This window comes from Neovison vison, chromosome 13, assembly GCF_020171115.1.
Source record: "Neovison vison isolate M4711 chromosome 13, ASM_NN_V1, whole genome shotgun sequence".
Classification (NCBI taxonomy): domain Eukaryota; kingdom Metazoa; phylum Chordata; class Mammalia; order Carnivora; family Mustelidae; genus Neogale; species Neogale vison.
Window position 1 is genome coordinate 54,958,543 of NC_058103.1, and position 16,594 is coordinate 54,975,136.

Genomic DNA, 16,594 nt, shown 5'->3' on the forward strand with positions numbered 1-16,594 from the left:
TAACATTTATAAATCAATTTAACAGTACCTTTTTCTTTTTTCAAGATTTTTTATTTATTCACTTGACAGACAGAGATCACAAGTAGGCAGAGAAGCAAGCAGAGAGAGAGGAGGAAGCAGGCTCCCCATTGAGCAGAAAGCCCGATGTGGGGGCTCAATCCCAAGACCCTGAGATCATGACCTGAGCCAAAGGCAGAGGCTTTAACCCACTGAGCCACCCAGACGCCCTAACAGTACCCTTTAAATAGATGTATTCTGTTTGATCCAGCGATTTCATTTCTCCCTATGCATCCTAAAAGAATTCCTTGAATATGTGTAAGGAGAGATATAGAAGAATATTTATTGTAGCATTTGTCTTGTGACAATAAAAACTACTGGCACAACTTAAATTAGGCAGTAAAATAGAAAAATAAATGATGGCACTACAGAAAAAAAATAGCAGTGAAAGTGAATATATTAGAAAGACGTAGGTCATGATGTATACATCATGAAAACAAATCAATAAAGAAATTACAAAATAAATGACAGTTCTCATATAATATTCATATTACATAAAACTGGTAATGATTTAAACCATGAAAGGAATGGCAGATGCCATATTCAGAGGAGCGTTTACTGATATCTGAGAGATGATCGAGGAGTAAAGAAGACATTTAAGTTTATCTGTATTTTCTACTGATTGTATTTAAAATATTATGAAACAAGTGTACAATGTTAGAAAGTCACCTTTTCAGCATTTTACTATTTGGCAACCACTGTGCTAACCACTTTGTATGCATTCATTCGTTGTTCTCTACATTCTACACATAATATCCATATATTCTTCTCCTTTTACTCAATATTTAATAGCAACACATTTTTAAAAAGCAAGCAATGAAAGAACATAAAGTTATAATATTTTTTTCAGGAATATTTTTTTAAGCTGAAAGACGCTGCACTTTGTGACACTTTGAACTTCGAACAAATTGCTTGGCAGCTTTCTCGGAAAATGAAAGTGAACTGTGGCAGATGGTAGGGCCTGTTCCTTGGTCCTGAAGTTGTAATCATAGCCAAGAAATGGAACTGAGAACTAGTTAAGATTTGATAAACCTAAGCTATTGGAAAGAATTTGGTTTATAATTTCACAGTGAAAATGCTGATTGGTCCTTTAAAAAGTCCAGTTCTCCAAATCAGACTACCTTAGAGAAAGACCAATCTGGATTAGGAACAAAAATAATTTTTTGTCAACAATTTATAATAAATTTTGTTGAATAAGAAATAGTTTTATTACTTCTAGTACTGGTGCAGTTTGCAACCATTATGTCTACTAAGTTTCTATTAATACTTCTTTTAGAATTAGATAAAAATATATGGTTGGCGCAGCAGATTTTTGTTACATAAATTTTAATTTATGATGCATTTAATAATAATTTTAATGCTATGTATCGTTTTTCACAATCTTATTTTAATTACTAATTTTCTTAGGGTGAACTTTACAAATTTTATTTACTAGGCAAATAATAATAACTGAAATCTGTTGAATCCATCGAATAGGCTAGAAGTTCTACTAGTAGTTTATGCACTTAAACACTATGCATCACAAGTTTCACGTGGTCCCCTTTATATTTCGCATATAAGAAAATGTAGGCTTAGCTATCAAATTATTGTTAAAGAAAATGACAATTTTAAAACTGTCTATGTCAAATTCCATGTTTTTCTCACTATTTTTTGTTGGCACACACTTTCACTTTATAGAAAAGCACAAATTAATGGAACTAAAATACATAACATTTGATTCTGAAGCATAGTGTTTGTGTAAATTTTCCTAATTGCTACATCAACATATGCTGTACAGTATCATTTTCTCTAAGAATTCCATACCAAAAGGTATTTTTTAGTTTTGCCAAATAATTTCAGATATCATTTTTTCATTTATTTCTCAAAACAACCCTGAGAGGAATACATGGTTTGTATAGTTATTGCAACTTTGTGAAGAAATTCAGAAACATGCTATTTGTCCACAGTCACAGAGCTAGTATGTTCAAAATTTGAACTCAGTACTTTTGATTTCCAGAGAAATTAAATTCCCAAAACGTAAGTTATTTTCTAACATGAAAAACATGTAATATGTGCTTGGAATTTAACAAATATATTGATATCTTACATTATTAGATTAATCATCATATATCTGTGTTAATGTTCTATCCTCTCTGCTTCCTAGATATCAAAGGTTTTATATATATATATTTTTTTGCTTATTTATTTATTCTTTATTTTGAAATGCAATTTTTCACATTCCTAAAAAAACCAAATTTGTGACTCAAGTATACAGTGGGTAGCCTTTGTAAAATCTAATGCAAACTTGACAGAAAACTTAGCCTCAACACTGTTTTCCAAAAGAAATACAAATTGAAAGGCATACCTTGATTAGGAAGAAATTTAGGTTAGGGATGACAATTCATAGGAGAGGTCTTACTACATACAACTAAGTGGTAATTGCAGGTCCCAAGTCTCTTTCCAAACCACTAGGCACTACTCTTTTTTTTTTTTTTTTCTTTTATTTCTACCTACCTTCCACCTATGGTTTCTTATGACTTCCTTAGCAAGCAGAATTGATGTTATTTCCACTGAAAACCAGCATTTCACTCCATACAGAGAAGTCTTTATTTATTTATTTATTTATTTTTAATCAAGCAGCAATATTTTGAAGGAAAAAAAGGAAGAAAAGAAAGAAAATAAACAAGCTTCAGTAAAGGCACATTTCTTTTTACAAAGATATTCTCTTCCATTCACTAAGGACATGGCATCCATAGCAATACAATATATGATTATAAAATTTGTCCCATAATCAGAGTGAAGATCATTTTAATAATAAACACTTTTAAGTATAACAATGTGCATTTAGATGGAAATATAGCAATCATGCTATCATACTTGACTTGAAGTTTAACTTTTCTTTAATGAACTATTTGTTTTAAAGATTTTACCTATTTATTTGACAGAGAGAGAGTTCACAAGTAGATAGAAAGGCAAGCAGAGAGAGAGAGAGAAGCAGGCTCCCCGCTGAGCAAAGAGCCCAATGCAGGGCTCAATTCCAGGACCCTTAGACCACGACCTGAGCTGAAGGCAGAGGCTTAACTCACTGAGCCACCCAGGTACCCCTTAACTTTTCTTAAATTAGTTTCCAACCATTATTTTATTCACTAGACCAATGCATTTAATTTTGAAGTTTTTACTTATATTAAGATTTAAATGTCTTGATTTTTAAGATACTACTTATTTATTGTAGGATAAAGGAATTATGATAGGGTGAAACACGGAATTCAGATGTATATCTATAGTATATTTTATAATAGCTTATGTTAAAATTCACCATAGAAAAAAGTATAGAGTATAACTGTCCTGAGTTAAGGAAGTTTAGTTATTACTAAAAGGATTTATGTAGTTTTTAAAATCCCAATATATGTCAGCTAAACAATATTTTAAATTAATTAAAATAATTATTTAAGGTATTTAAAAAACCACTGCATGGCTTGTTTTCTCCTGAATTATTTGAAACACTTTCTAGGCAGTCAATTACTTGAATATAATTTTATTATATTTTTAGTGAATATTCAATACATATAGAAATTTGAATGACTCAATTACAATTAAGAGCAGTTTTAGGACAATGTCCACCTCAATGTGATCTCCTATACTATTTTCACTTAGTCACCTACTACTGATCCAACCAGCAGCTCAGCACATAAGATAGGGTCCAAGCAAAGCCTCAAGAGACCTGATAAAATTCAAGTGGAAAATAGCAGTACAGGGATAACTCTCCTAAGGCTTAGGGTCAATCTGGAAACCAGTTTTAGAGAATCTGGACTTAAAATATGTATACTTTCACTACTGTGAAAACCCACATTGTTCTTGCTTAAGTGTGTCTATAATTCCAGGTCACCAAAGTTAAGAAGTAAATGGAGGTGAACTGAGTTTTTGATGTTGGTGAGGCTGCAAAGTCACTAAGAATCAGGGAGGTAACTTTCTAGATGCTTCAAAAAGAAGCTGGATGTGGAGCAGTTATGATTTTTCCAGGTTCTCCAACAATTACGTGTGAACATTTGCAGACATGTAAGATCCAAATGATTGGATTTTTTAAGACGTTCGGTACGTGTAGTTAGGTGCTTTAAGGAGAAGGTACAATGGTGGATGGGGACAGGGAGGATGGTGCTTCCTGAGCCCCACCATACACAATGGTCAATCCTCATCCAACAGTAGCTAGATCTTGCTAGAGTGGAAGGAGTTGGATACTGTAATTGAGAGATCATTGGCCTCTTGATACTTCGCAAGCTTTTCAGCTTCCTGGAGGTTTGGTGATACCAAGGACCGGGATGATGGAGAAGGTCCAAAAATGTACTGGCCATGCATCCATTCTCACAGGAGCTATATCTCTGTCAAGTGGTTAAAAATACACACACACACACACACACACAGAGGCAAAACAAAACAAACACAAGCAGGGGGCACTAAGAGCTTGTTCATACTACTCAAAGATGAACTTGGACTTCCCAGCTAAGTTAAAAACTTACCCAGGCATTTCTGGTTGAGGATAAAGAGAATATGGAATGAGTAGTAAAAATAGCAGGAGATATAAATACCTTATGAACTATAAAAATGAGAACTAGAGCAAATAGACATCATTTTCCTTGCTTGGTTGTGCACATACTTAGAATGTTCATTAACACTTTTCCTCTATCTTCTATCTCTACTATTCTATATAAAGGTTATTATAGTTACATTGTATATCTTACTAATAAAAATGATATTTAGTATATATAATTCATGTTCATGTACTTACTTGGACATTAGATTACATTATATGCCAGTGAGACTATGGATGCCCTAGGAGAAAAATCCATCCCAAAATGGATACAAGTTACAGGTAGAGCTAGGCAAAATACTAATGAGTGGAACTATGTGCCTTTCCTATTCAGGGAAAAGATGAGTGTGTCTTCACTTGCAAAAGGTATAATTACATCTTTTAAAGCTGAAGTATGATACCATCTAATTGTGGTTTAGGAGAATGGATAAGAATGAAAATCAGTCTAAGAGGTGGATAGTACCAGAAAGTCTGTTTACATTTCAACACCATTCTGTTCCTTTCTAGGCTCTCCACAGTATCATAGCAGCTGGAAGACTAGAAACTAATTTTCAATCCCCTTTTGCCAGTGTATTGCCAAGGACTTAACCAACAAGAAGCATATGCGGAATGTACTGCATAAAGATAAGCCAGTGTAGCCCTAGCAGTGGTACTCTAGTGAATAGGTTTTAGTACATGGCAAAAGTAAAGTTTTGCCAGCAGCCTCTGCATCATTTTCCCTTGAACTACACATTGTTTGCTATAGGCAGCTGGAGTTACTGGAGGCAACTCCCAGCAATTCCATACTTCTGATTTCCTAAATACTAACGAGTGTGTCTCTAACCTTTATTCCTCTAGCTCTTTTAACAATTTCATAAGCCTCTAATTCACCATTTGAAACCTGTTTCTCCTCAATGTTCCCAAATTGTTTTCTGTTTTCCTAAAGTAAACTCAGCAATAGTAGATATCCAGTATAATGCTTGAAGAAAACTTCCTGCCTGTTCTGCTCCCCTCTACTATCTCCCACCTCTATCAAACTTTGTTTACTGGACACTGAAATACTGCAGAAAAGTTTACCTTGTCTTGTAGAAGCTTCTGGCCTAGTTGCCCTAGTTGCCCATTGCCTATATTGCTCAGAACTTAACATTATTCTGTGGGAAAAGTGGCCATACATTACAGGCACCTTCCAGTTTCTCAATCTAGAAGTAAACTAGAAGTAAACTAGAATCTAGAAGTAAACTACTAAAAACTCTACTGGTCTTTCTTTTCTCTACCAGAGGCCTAGTATTCTTCCCCTAAATCAGCAGATGCCCTAAAGGAAAGTTTTTGCTGGTAATTCTTTGCTCATCTAAGAATGGTTCTGCTTCTGGAATTTTTTTTTATCTGGTTCCTACTCCTTCCATAGTTCTCAGATGTCTTTAAAGCCCCACCTGTGTTTTGTAATGTAACTGACTTTTGTTTTCCCCAGCACTGGAGCGTTGGCGAACAATCAGCTGAGCTACCTTACAAAGTACCGAACTTTCTATTACCAGGAATGCTAAATTGCAAATTGGATAAACACATGCAAGGCATTTTATTGAATGGATTATCATCTTGATTATGGAGAAGTTAATCTACTCTAAACACAGTATGTGTTTTCTAAGTAATTTTCCAATCTGTGGCTCTATGATCATATTTCCAATGTGATAACTATATTGCTAAAACAATTACCAAGCAGCATCGCATATCATGTGTATGCTTGTGCATACATATACAGTAGAGCTGGATTAATTTAATCTTGCTGGTGCTATTTTTTCTCCTTATAAATTAATTATTTTATACAATCCTTTAAAGGAAATTAAAGATGTATAAACATAGCTATTACAGGTTTGGAAATTTCAGGATAGCAAACTTGCATCAGAATCACCTGGAAGGATTAATAAATGGAACTATGTTCCTTTCTTTCTGGGAAAAAGGTGTATCTTCACTTGTAAAAGAGGTAATTATCTCTTATAAGGCAGAAGTACGATGCCGTATAACTATGGTTTAGGAGGATGGATAAGAATGAAAACCAGTCTAAAACACAGACTGCTAGGCCCACTCTAGAGTTTCTGATTCAGAAGGTCTGGAGTGGGGTCTAAAAATCTGCACTTCTAGAAAGTTTTCACCGCTAACAACACTTCTAGGGACTACAACTAGAGAATCACTGGTATAAAGAAGAAGTTGTATGATTTTTCCTATTTTGTGTTTATGTAAACCTAAAATAGGAATAGCATTTAAGTTAGGTCAGAATGGCCCACACAGCTTACAATTTTGCTTTATAATTTGCACTTACAAATGGACTGTCAGACTGGTTACATGATCAGCTATTTAAATATTTTTTTTTTAAAGATTTTATTTATTTATTTGAGAGAGAGACAGTGAGAGAGAGCATGAGCGAGGAGAAGGTCAGAGAGAAAAGCAGACTCCCCATGGAGCTGGGAGCCTGATGCGGGACTCGATCCCGGGACTCCAGGATCATGCCCTGAGCCGGAGGCAGTCGTCCAACCAACTGAGCCACCCAGGCGTCCCAGCTATTTAAATATTGATGAGACATTTTTTCCTCATTGCTGTTCTCAGCTATGCAAGCTTGGAACTGTAAGCAAATCACTTTGTCAGTCTCACGTAATGCACATTACTTTCTCTTTCTCTCCCTCACTCTATCTTCCTCCAATAATTTCCTGTAAAACTTGCTGCTTACCTTTGAGGGAACAGCAGCAGCTCAGGTCATCCATCAAATCAGTCCTCTGTGTCAGCAGCTTCTCAAATGATATAAGGTGATTCTTATATGACATAACCATCAGAACGCCACAAAGAAGAAGTCACAGTTGTCAACTTGGGTCATAAACCACAGGAAATATCAATGAGCCTTCTAGCACCTGCCAAGACCAGTATTAAAGAAACAGAACGATGGAAAGTTAGCATGGCAACAAATGGCAGGTAAATATCTTTCAATATTAAAAAGTGTACAGTACAGCATCCATATTATGGCCACTATCATTACAATTATGTCACCATTTTCCTGATTTCTAGAAGTAGAATTTATATCAGGCATAACATTCTCAGAGATGAGTCATATGTGGAAAATATAGAGTTACAACTACTCATCTGAGCATAAGTGATTTAATTTAGATAAAGGTAATAAAGCTGCAATTGTTTTAGGCCCATTGCTCAGGTATATATATATATATATATATATATATATATATATATTCCTCCCTATAAATAATTGTTTTGAATTTGCCAACTCAATATATTTGGTAAATTTTATTAATCAAGTAAGTTTCACATAATTTTAATTTCATAATTTTAAAAAATATTTTATTTATTTATTTGAAAGATCACAAGTAGGCAGAGAGGCAGGCAGAGGAGGAGGAGCAGGCTCCCTGCTGAGCAGAGAGCCCAATGCGGGGCTTGATTCCAGAACCTGGGATCATGACCTGAGTCGAAGGCAGAAGCTTTAACCCACTGAGCCACCCAGGTGCCCCTTAATTTCATAGTTTAAGGAGAACAAGATTTTTATCTTGCATGTCCTTCTTTTTTCTTTACCTTTTACTATATATATATTTAAATGTGACATTATTTTCAAAATGGTTAAAGAAAAGAAAGAAAGAAAGAAAAACTTGGGTATTTTTATCTTGGATTCCATGGAGGACATATTTGCTCATGTTTATAAACATTTTTTCCAAACCAAGTGGGCATGTATTATTAAAAACTGAAAAAAAATAAATAGAAAAATATCTCAATGTCAAAAAATAGTACTGAGAAAGCTAAAAGTTATTAAAGTTGGAGAGAGTAAAACTCTTAGATTTGAAATGCAATTTTAATGGAAAAAAATACTCCTGAGATTTCTGGATATTATTATAATGACCAATGTAGGTTGAACACCTTAGTCTCTTAACCTTTTCCATATTTTTAATTCCTTTGCCATGTTTGCTAGATAAGTTGTAAGATTATCTGAACATATTTTTAAGGTCTCCAATATTTTTTGTTAGCAATGGGGGCAGGTGATCATAGTTTTAATCTCAAAGCACTCTTTCAGATTCTTTATGTTCTTTTTAATAGCATCATTTTTTGTTATTTTAAGGATAAAATTTCTCTGATCACTTTTTAATATATTTCTTAGGGGTTTTTATTTGTATTGTTTTCTCTCCATTTCTTGAAATGCTTACTAAATTAGTTATGTTCTTTATTAATTTTTGAAAATATCTTCCTTTAGATTTTTTTTTCACATGCCAAATTACTGTCATTGACAATTTATATTTAAGAAAGAAGGAATAAGGGGAACCTGAGTCGTTGAGCATCCAACTCTTGATTTCAGTACAGGTCATGTTCTCAGGGTTGCAAGATGGAGTCCAGAGTCAGAGACAGGCTCTGCACTCAGCAGGGGTCTGCTTGAGAGTCTCTCCCTGCTTCCCTGCCCCAACCACCTCACTCATGTGGGTGTGCAGGCTTGCATCTCTCCCTCTCTCTCTCTCTCAAATAAATAAATAATTTTTTTTAAAAAAAAGGAAAGAAGGAAAGAAGGAATGGATAATTCGTTGGGCTTCCTGTGCTGTCTGGTCAGTAGGCTTGTTTCCTGATATATTTTTCCAGTAGATGTTGCAGCAAGGAATAAGCTAACGTATTCTATAATAACAAACCTTTAATTATAGTGGCCTGACACACACGTTTATTTCTTCTTGTTGTTGAATTTCCACCTAGGATGTAGATCAGTCCTCCATTTTAAATTACTCTTACTTTGGGACCTCTGCCACAGCAGTCACTATTTCGATTTGCATTAGTCCTCATGGCAAAAAAGAATACGAGACTCTTCTGTCAACAGTTAAATGCCCTATCCTGGAAGTGGTTTCTCACTGTCTACAACTAGGTATGGGGACAATATTCAATCACAAGAAGCTGGCAAACTGCAATCCTATCATTTGCTTCTTGAAAATCAGAGAATAAAGACAGAAATTAACAATAATCATTAATAATTATAGGTAAGAATTTGATAGGGATCTCAATCCAAGATAGAATGGGATATGTTCATTCCTAGACTTCAATTTATGTTGACTTAGCTGAGAGGCTTCTGTAAGGAAGTGGGCCAGAATGAGAAAGTTTTTTCCCTAGGAAACAAGCTCAGATTTCTCCAGACTCTTTAGTCAATTTTATTATAGAAAAATGCGTTGCTATTTTTCTTTTATGTAAATGCTAATTACCTCAATTCTTCATAATGAACCTGTGGAAGAAAGGAAGGGGAAGTGAGCTGTTTTCAATCCTAACTTTTACCCTTATACAACTTTATACTTGCTGAATCAGAGCTGAGAGCACCTTTGGATAGAGGGGAGGACTGCATTAGAACTTCAATTACACACCCTCATACGCAGTAATTTTTCTATAAATTCCATCCAATAAATATGCCTATCTAATTTATCAAAGAAATCTGTTGTTATAAATTGATTCTTCTCTATTTTACATTTCAGTTTCAGTAAGTTTTCAGAAATGAAAGTTATGTGTATCTATTATCTCTGCCTGAAAGGAGAAGCTAAGATGTGTTTCTTTTTTTTTCTCTTTTTAATTTTTAAGTAAATATTTTATTTAGAATAAACAGATTTAATAAATAGATTTAAATTTCTAGAAATGTTGTGAAGACATGCAGAAAGTTCTCACATACCTATACCCAGTTTCTCCTATTAATGCTTTATATTAATGTAGTATATTTGACATAACAGATGAATCAGAATTGATACATTATTAACTAAAGTCCATACTTTAATTAGATTTCCTTAGTTTTTAACTTAGTTTTTTTTTTCTTTTTTTTTTTTTTTGGTTCTAGGATCCTGATCTCACACAGGATATCATGTTACATTTAGCTGTGGGTCTTTTTGGTTTCCTATTGGCTGATATTTTCTCAGACTTGTTTTGATGAGCTTAAGTTTTGAGAAATGTTGGTCAGATATTTTGTCAGATGCCCCTCTCTTAATTTTTTTTTCAGTTTTACTCATGAATAGACTAGGGTTTGTTTTGTCTTTGTTGTTTTTTTTGTTTTTGTTCTTTTGGGAGAGAATAGAGGGATAACAGAGGGAAAAATTATTTTTTGGTCACGTCATGTCAGGGGGTGGTACACACTATTAATATGAAACCACTGTTGATGTTCATTTTGATCACCTGACTGAGATAGTGTTTGTCAAGCTTCAACACCATTACTTTTTCTCCCTTTCCATATTGTACTCTTGAAAGAAGTGCCCGTGCACAACCCACATTTAAGAAGTGGAGAGTCGGGCGCCTGGGTGGCTCAGTGGGTTAAGCCGCTGCCTTCGGCTCAGGTCATGATCTCAGGGTCCTGGGATCAAGTCCCTCATCGGGCTCTCTGCTCGGCAGGGAGCCTGCTTCCCTCTCTCTCTCTGCCTGCCTCTCTGTCTACTTGTGATCTCTGTCTGTCAAATAAATAAATAAAATCTTTAAAAAAAAAAAAAAGAAGTGGCGAGTCAAGCATCACCATTATAAAGGTGGAATACCTACATGAATTATTTAGAATTCTTTTGCACAAAATATTTGTCTATTTTTCCTCAATATTTATTTATTCATTCAAATATTTAAGTAATTATGGGCCCACAGGTATCGATTATTTTAGGTTATACTCAAATGATACCTGTTTTATTAAATGTTTTAGCTTTGGTAATTGGGAGTTTAGTTGGTCTGTTTTATGTACCCCCATCATTGTGTAAGTGTGTGTTTTCTGTTTTTCATCATGTTTTTATTTTTTATAGTACAAGGTGCCTCAGGCTCATCTGGCATATTTATTAATTTGTTTTGAGAATCAGCTATTTCTTCAAATAACCATGGCTCCTTTAATTGAAAAAAGGTATTCAAAACCAAAGTCTGCAAACAGATACATTCATGACTACTAGGGGCCATTGGTTCTAGGTCCTCTCAACTGACAATTAAAAGAGATATGTATGTGTATACTAACCCATGAGTATTTGTATACACATATATATGAAATATGTGTATACATGTATTTGTCTTTACCTGTATTGATAATAAATGAAACATAGATTCATGATAATGAATGACTTTTAATCCTTTAGCACATGGATCATCTGTGGCTTATCCCCTTCTTTGTAACCTCAGACTATAACAGTGAAAAAACTGGACTCCATTATCTATGATTCTTTACTTTACAGTGTTTTCAGAATTATTAATCAATATCCCTATGGGAAACAATTTTATCAACTGCAGTACATTGCTTATATTCAGTTAATTTTTCCCTTAGTCTTACAGACTCTTCATTTACAACTTTACTTAGATCAGCATTTCTCTCATGCCTTCAGTGAGGTTGTTTCATGTATTTATTTTTTTATTTTTTATTTTTTTTTAAAGATTTTATTTATTTATTTGACAGAGCGAGATCACAAGCAGGCAGAGAGGCAGGCAGAGAGAGAGGAGGAAGCAGGCTCCCTGCTGAGCAGAGAGCCCGATGTGGGCCTCGATCCCAGGACCCTGAGATCATGACCTGAGCCGAAGGCAGCGGCTTAACCCACCGAGCCACCCAGGCGCCCTGTTTCATGTATTTATAAAACAGTTAGGTTCTCATGTCAAAAATGTATTCCAATTTAATCTAGATACTCTAACAGATAGGGTAAATGAGGCAGAAGAATGAATTAGTGATTTAGGAGAAGAAAAGAAGAATCGAGAGGAGGCATGGAACAAACAGCTTAGGCTCCATGAAAACAAAATTAGAGAAATAAATAACACCATGAAACGTTCCAATGTCAGAATTAATGGGATCCCTGAAGGGGTAGAGAGAAAGATATATATATATATACATACACACACACACATATATATATATATATATATATCTCCTAGCTGGGAACGTCCCTAATCTCTGGAATAAAACAAGTATTTGTGTCCCAGAGGCAGAGAGGACACCCCCTGAGATCAAGGAGGGTAAACCAACCCCCAGGAATGTGATAGTGAAACTTGTGAATCTTAAAACTAGAGAAAACATCTTTAGGGCAGCTAGGGGGAAAAGATTCCTTATGTAAGGAAGAAGGAACAGAGAATAATGTCATACATGTCCACAGAAACCTGGCAAGCCAGAAAGGGTTGGCAAGACATATTCAGGGTACTAAATGAGAAGAACATGCAGCCAAGAATATTTTATCTGGCAAGGCTGTCATTTAGAATGGATGGAGAGATAAAGAGCTTCCAGGACCAGCAGAGACTGAAAGAATATGTGACGACTAAGACGGCCCTACAAGAAAAATATTAAGGTGGGTTCTATAAAATGAGTAAGACTCCAAGAGTGATATAGAACAAAAGTTTACAGAGACAATCTATAGAAACCAGGACCTCACAGGCAATGTGATGACAATAAAATCATATTTTTCAATAATCACTCTCAATGTGAACAGCCTGAATACTCCCATAAATAGCACAAGGTTGCAGATTGGATAAAATGACAGGACCCATCCATATGCTGTCTACAAGAGACTCATTATGAACCGAAAGATACATCCAGACTGAAGGTGAAGGGATGGAGAACCATCTTTCATGCCAACAGACTTCAAAAGAAAGCTGGAGTAGCAATTCTCATATCAGACAACTTAGATTTTAAGCTAAAGACTATAGTCCGAGATACAGAAAGAAACCACAACTTTTTTTTAAGATTTTATTTATTTATTTGACAGACAGAGATCACAAGTAGGCAAAAAGGCAGGTAGAGAGAGAGAGGAGGAAGCAGGCTCCCTGTGGAGCAGAGAGTCAGATGTGGGGCTCGATCCTAAGACTCTGGGATCATGACCCAAGCTAAAGGCAGAGGCTTTAACCCACTAAGCCACCCAGGCCCCCCCAAACTAAATCATTCTTAAAGGGTCTATCCAACAAGATCTAACAGTTATAAATATCTATGCCTCCAACATGGGAGCAGCCAACCACATAAGCCAACTGTTAATCAAAACAAATAGACATATTGATAAAAATACATTAATTGTAGGGAAACTTAACACTCCCTTCTCAGCAATAGACAGATCATCTAAGCAGAAAATCAACAAAGAAAGAAGAGCTTTGAATGACACATTGGGCCAGATGGGCCTCATAGGTATATACAGAACATTCCACCCTAAAACAACAGAATATTTATTCATTCTCGAGCACACATGGAACCTTCTCCAGAATAGACCACATACTGGATCACAAACCAGATCTCAACTCATACTGAAAGACTGATTATTCCCTAGATATTCTCAGACTACAATGCTTTGAAACTGGAACTCAATCACAAGAAAAAGTTTGGAAAAAACTCAAACACTTGGAAGCTAAAGACCATTCTGTTCAAAAAGGTTTGGGTCAACCAGGAAATCAAAGAAGAACTTAAACAATTCAGGGAAACCAATGAGAATGCAAGACTCATTGGTCCAAAACCTATGGGATATGGCAAAGGCAGTCTTAAGGGGGAAATACATAGCCAACCAATCCTCAAGCAAAAAACTAGAAAAATCTGAAATATACCAAAACTCTCTACCACCTTAAAGAGCTGGAGAATCAGTGACAAATTAAGCCTACCCTATGCATGAGAAAGGAAATAATTAAGATTTGAGCAGAAATCAACAAATTTGAAACCATAAATACAGTAGAACACATGTGAAACTAGAAGCTGGTTCTTTGAAAGAATAAGATCAATAAACCATTGGCCAGACTTATGCAAAAGAAAAGAGAAAGGACCCAAATTAACAGAACAATTAATGAAAGGGGGAGATCAAGACTAACACCAAGGACATAGAAACAATCATCAGAAATCATTATCAACAGCTATATGCCAATAAGTTAAGCAACCTAGAAGAAATGGATGCATTCCTGGAAATCCAAAAACTTCCAAAACTGAATCAGGAAGAAATTGGCAACTTGAATTGACCAATTACTTATAATGAGATTGAAGCAGTCATCAAAAGCCTCCCAAAAAACAAGAGTCCAAGAAGGACCTATCAGATTCTCTGGGGAATTCTACCAAACATTCAAAGACGAAATAATACCTACTCTCCTGAAGCTGTTTCAAAAAATAGAAACAGAGGGAAAACCTCCTGATTCTTTCTATGAAGCCAGCATTACCTTGATCATGGTAATGCTGGCAAAGACCCCATCAAAAAGGAGAATTTTAGACCAATATCCCTGATGAATATGGATGCCAAGATTCTCAACAAGATCCTAGCTAATAGGATCCAACAGTACATTAACAAGTTTATCCACTATGACCAGGTGGGATTTACCCCTAGGATGCGAAGATGGTTCAACATTTGCAAATCAATCAATGTGGTAGAACAAATTAATAAGAGAATGTGGTGCCTGGGTGGCTCTGTCATTAAGCCCCCACCTTCAGCTCAGGTCATGATTGCAGGGTCCTGGGACTGAGCCCCACATCAGGCTCCCTGCTAGATAGAAAGCCTGCTTCTCCCTCTCTCAGTCCCCTTGCTTGTGTTCCCTCTCTCACCATATCTCTGTCAAATAAATAAATAAAATATTTTTAAAAAATTTTTAAAAAGAAGAGAGAAAAACTACATGGTCCTCTCAGCTGATGCAGAAAATGCATGTGACAAAATACAGCATCCTTTCCTGATTAAAACACTTCAGAGTACAGGGATAGAGGAAACAGCCCTCAATTTCAAAAAATGCATCTATGAAAAATGCACAGCAAATATCATTCTTAATGGGGAAATGCTGAAAGCCTTTCCCTTAGGATCAGGAACACAGCTAGGATGCCCACTCTCCCCACTATTGTTCAACATAGTACTAGAAATCCTAACAACAGCAATCAGACAACAAAAAGAAATAAAAGGTATTCAAAATGGCAAAGAAGTCAAACTCTCCCTTCACAAATAACATGATACGTTATGTCGAAAACCAAAAGACTCCACCCCCAAAACTACTAGAACTCATACACCAATTTAGTAATGTGGCAGGATACAAAATTAATGTACAGAAATCAGTTGCTTTCTTATAAACTGACAATGAAAATATAAGAAAGGGAAATTAGAGAATCGATTCCATTTACAATACCACCAAAAACTATAAGCTACCTTGGAATAAATCTAACCAAAGAGGTAAAGGATCTGTATTCGAGGAACTACAGAACACTCATGAAAGAAATTGAAGACACAAAAAGATGGAAAAACATTCTGTGCTCATAGATCGAAAGAATAAACATTGTTAAAATGTCTATGCTGCCCAGAGCAAGGTATACTTTCAATGCCATCCCAATCAAAATACCATTGGCATTTTTCAAAGTGCTAGAACAAACAATCCTAAAATTTGTATGGAACCAGAAAAGACCCTGAATCCTCAAGGAAATATTGAAAAAGAAAAACAAAGCTGGAGGCATCACCTTGCCTGATTTCAAGCTCTATTACAAAGCTGTGATCACTAAGACAGCATGGTACAGGCTCAGAAACAACAAGCAGACCAATGGAACAGAGTAGAGAGCTCAGATAAGGACCCTCATCCCTATGGTCAAATAATCTTTGACAAAGCAGGAAAAAATATACAGTGTAAGAAAGCAATCTCTTCCATAAATGGTGCTGGGAAAATTGGAAAGCTATGAACAGAAGAATGAAACCTGACCATTAGCTTACTCCATACACAAAGATAAACTCAAAATGGATGAAAGACCTCAATGTGAGATAGGAATCTATCAAAATCCTAGAGGAGAACATAGGCAGTAACCTCTTTGACATCGGCCACAGAACTTCTTGCAAAACATGTCTCCAAAAGCAAAGGAAAGGAAAGCAAATGAACTTTTGGGACTTCATCAAGATAAAAAGCTTTTGCACAGCAAAGGAAACAGTCAACAAAACAAAGAGGCAACTCACAGAATGGGAGAAGATATTTGCAAATGACACTACAGACAAAGGGCTGACATTCAAGATCTACAAAGAACTTCTCAAACTCAACACCCAAAAAACAAATAATCAAGTCAAAAAATAAGCAGAAGACATG

The 16,594-nt window shown here is 35.5% G+C and overlaps 1 long non-coding RNA gene across 1 annotated transcript in view; it reads right to left on the bottom strand.

The window, feature by feature from the left end:
• The window catches only part of LOC122893000, a 162,405-nt gene that overhangs the window by 65,501 nt on the left and 80,310 nt on the right, over positions 1-16,594 (bottom strand). Inside the window, exon 3 of the long non-coding RNA XR_006381551.1 lies at positions 7,320-7,497. This is a non-coding gene — a long non-coding RNA (uncharacterized LOC122893000). The remainder of the gene's footprint in view (positions 1-7,319; positions 7,498-16,594) is intronic.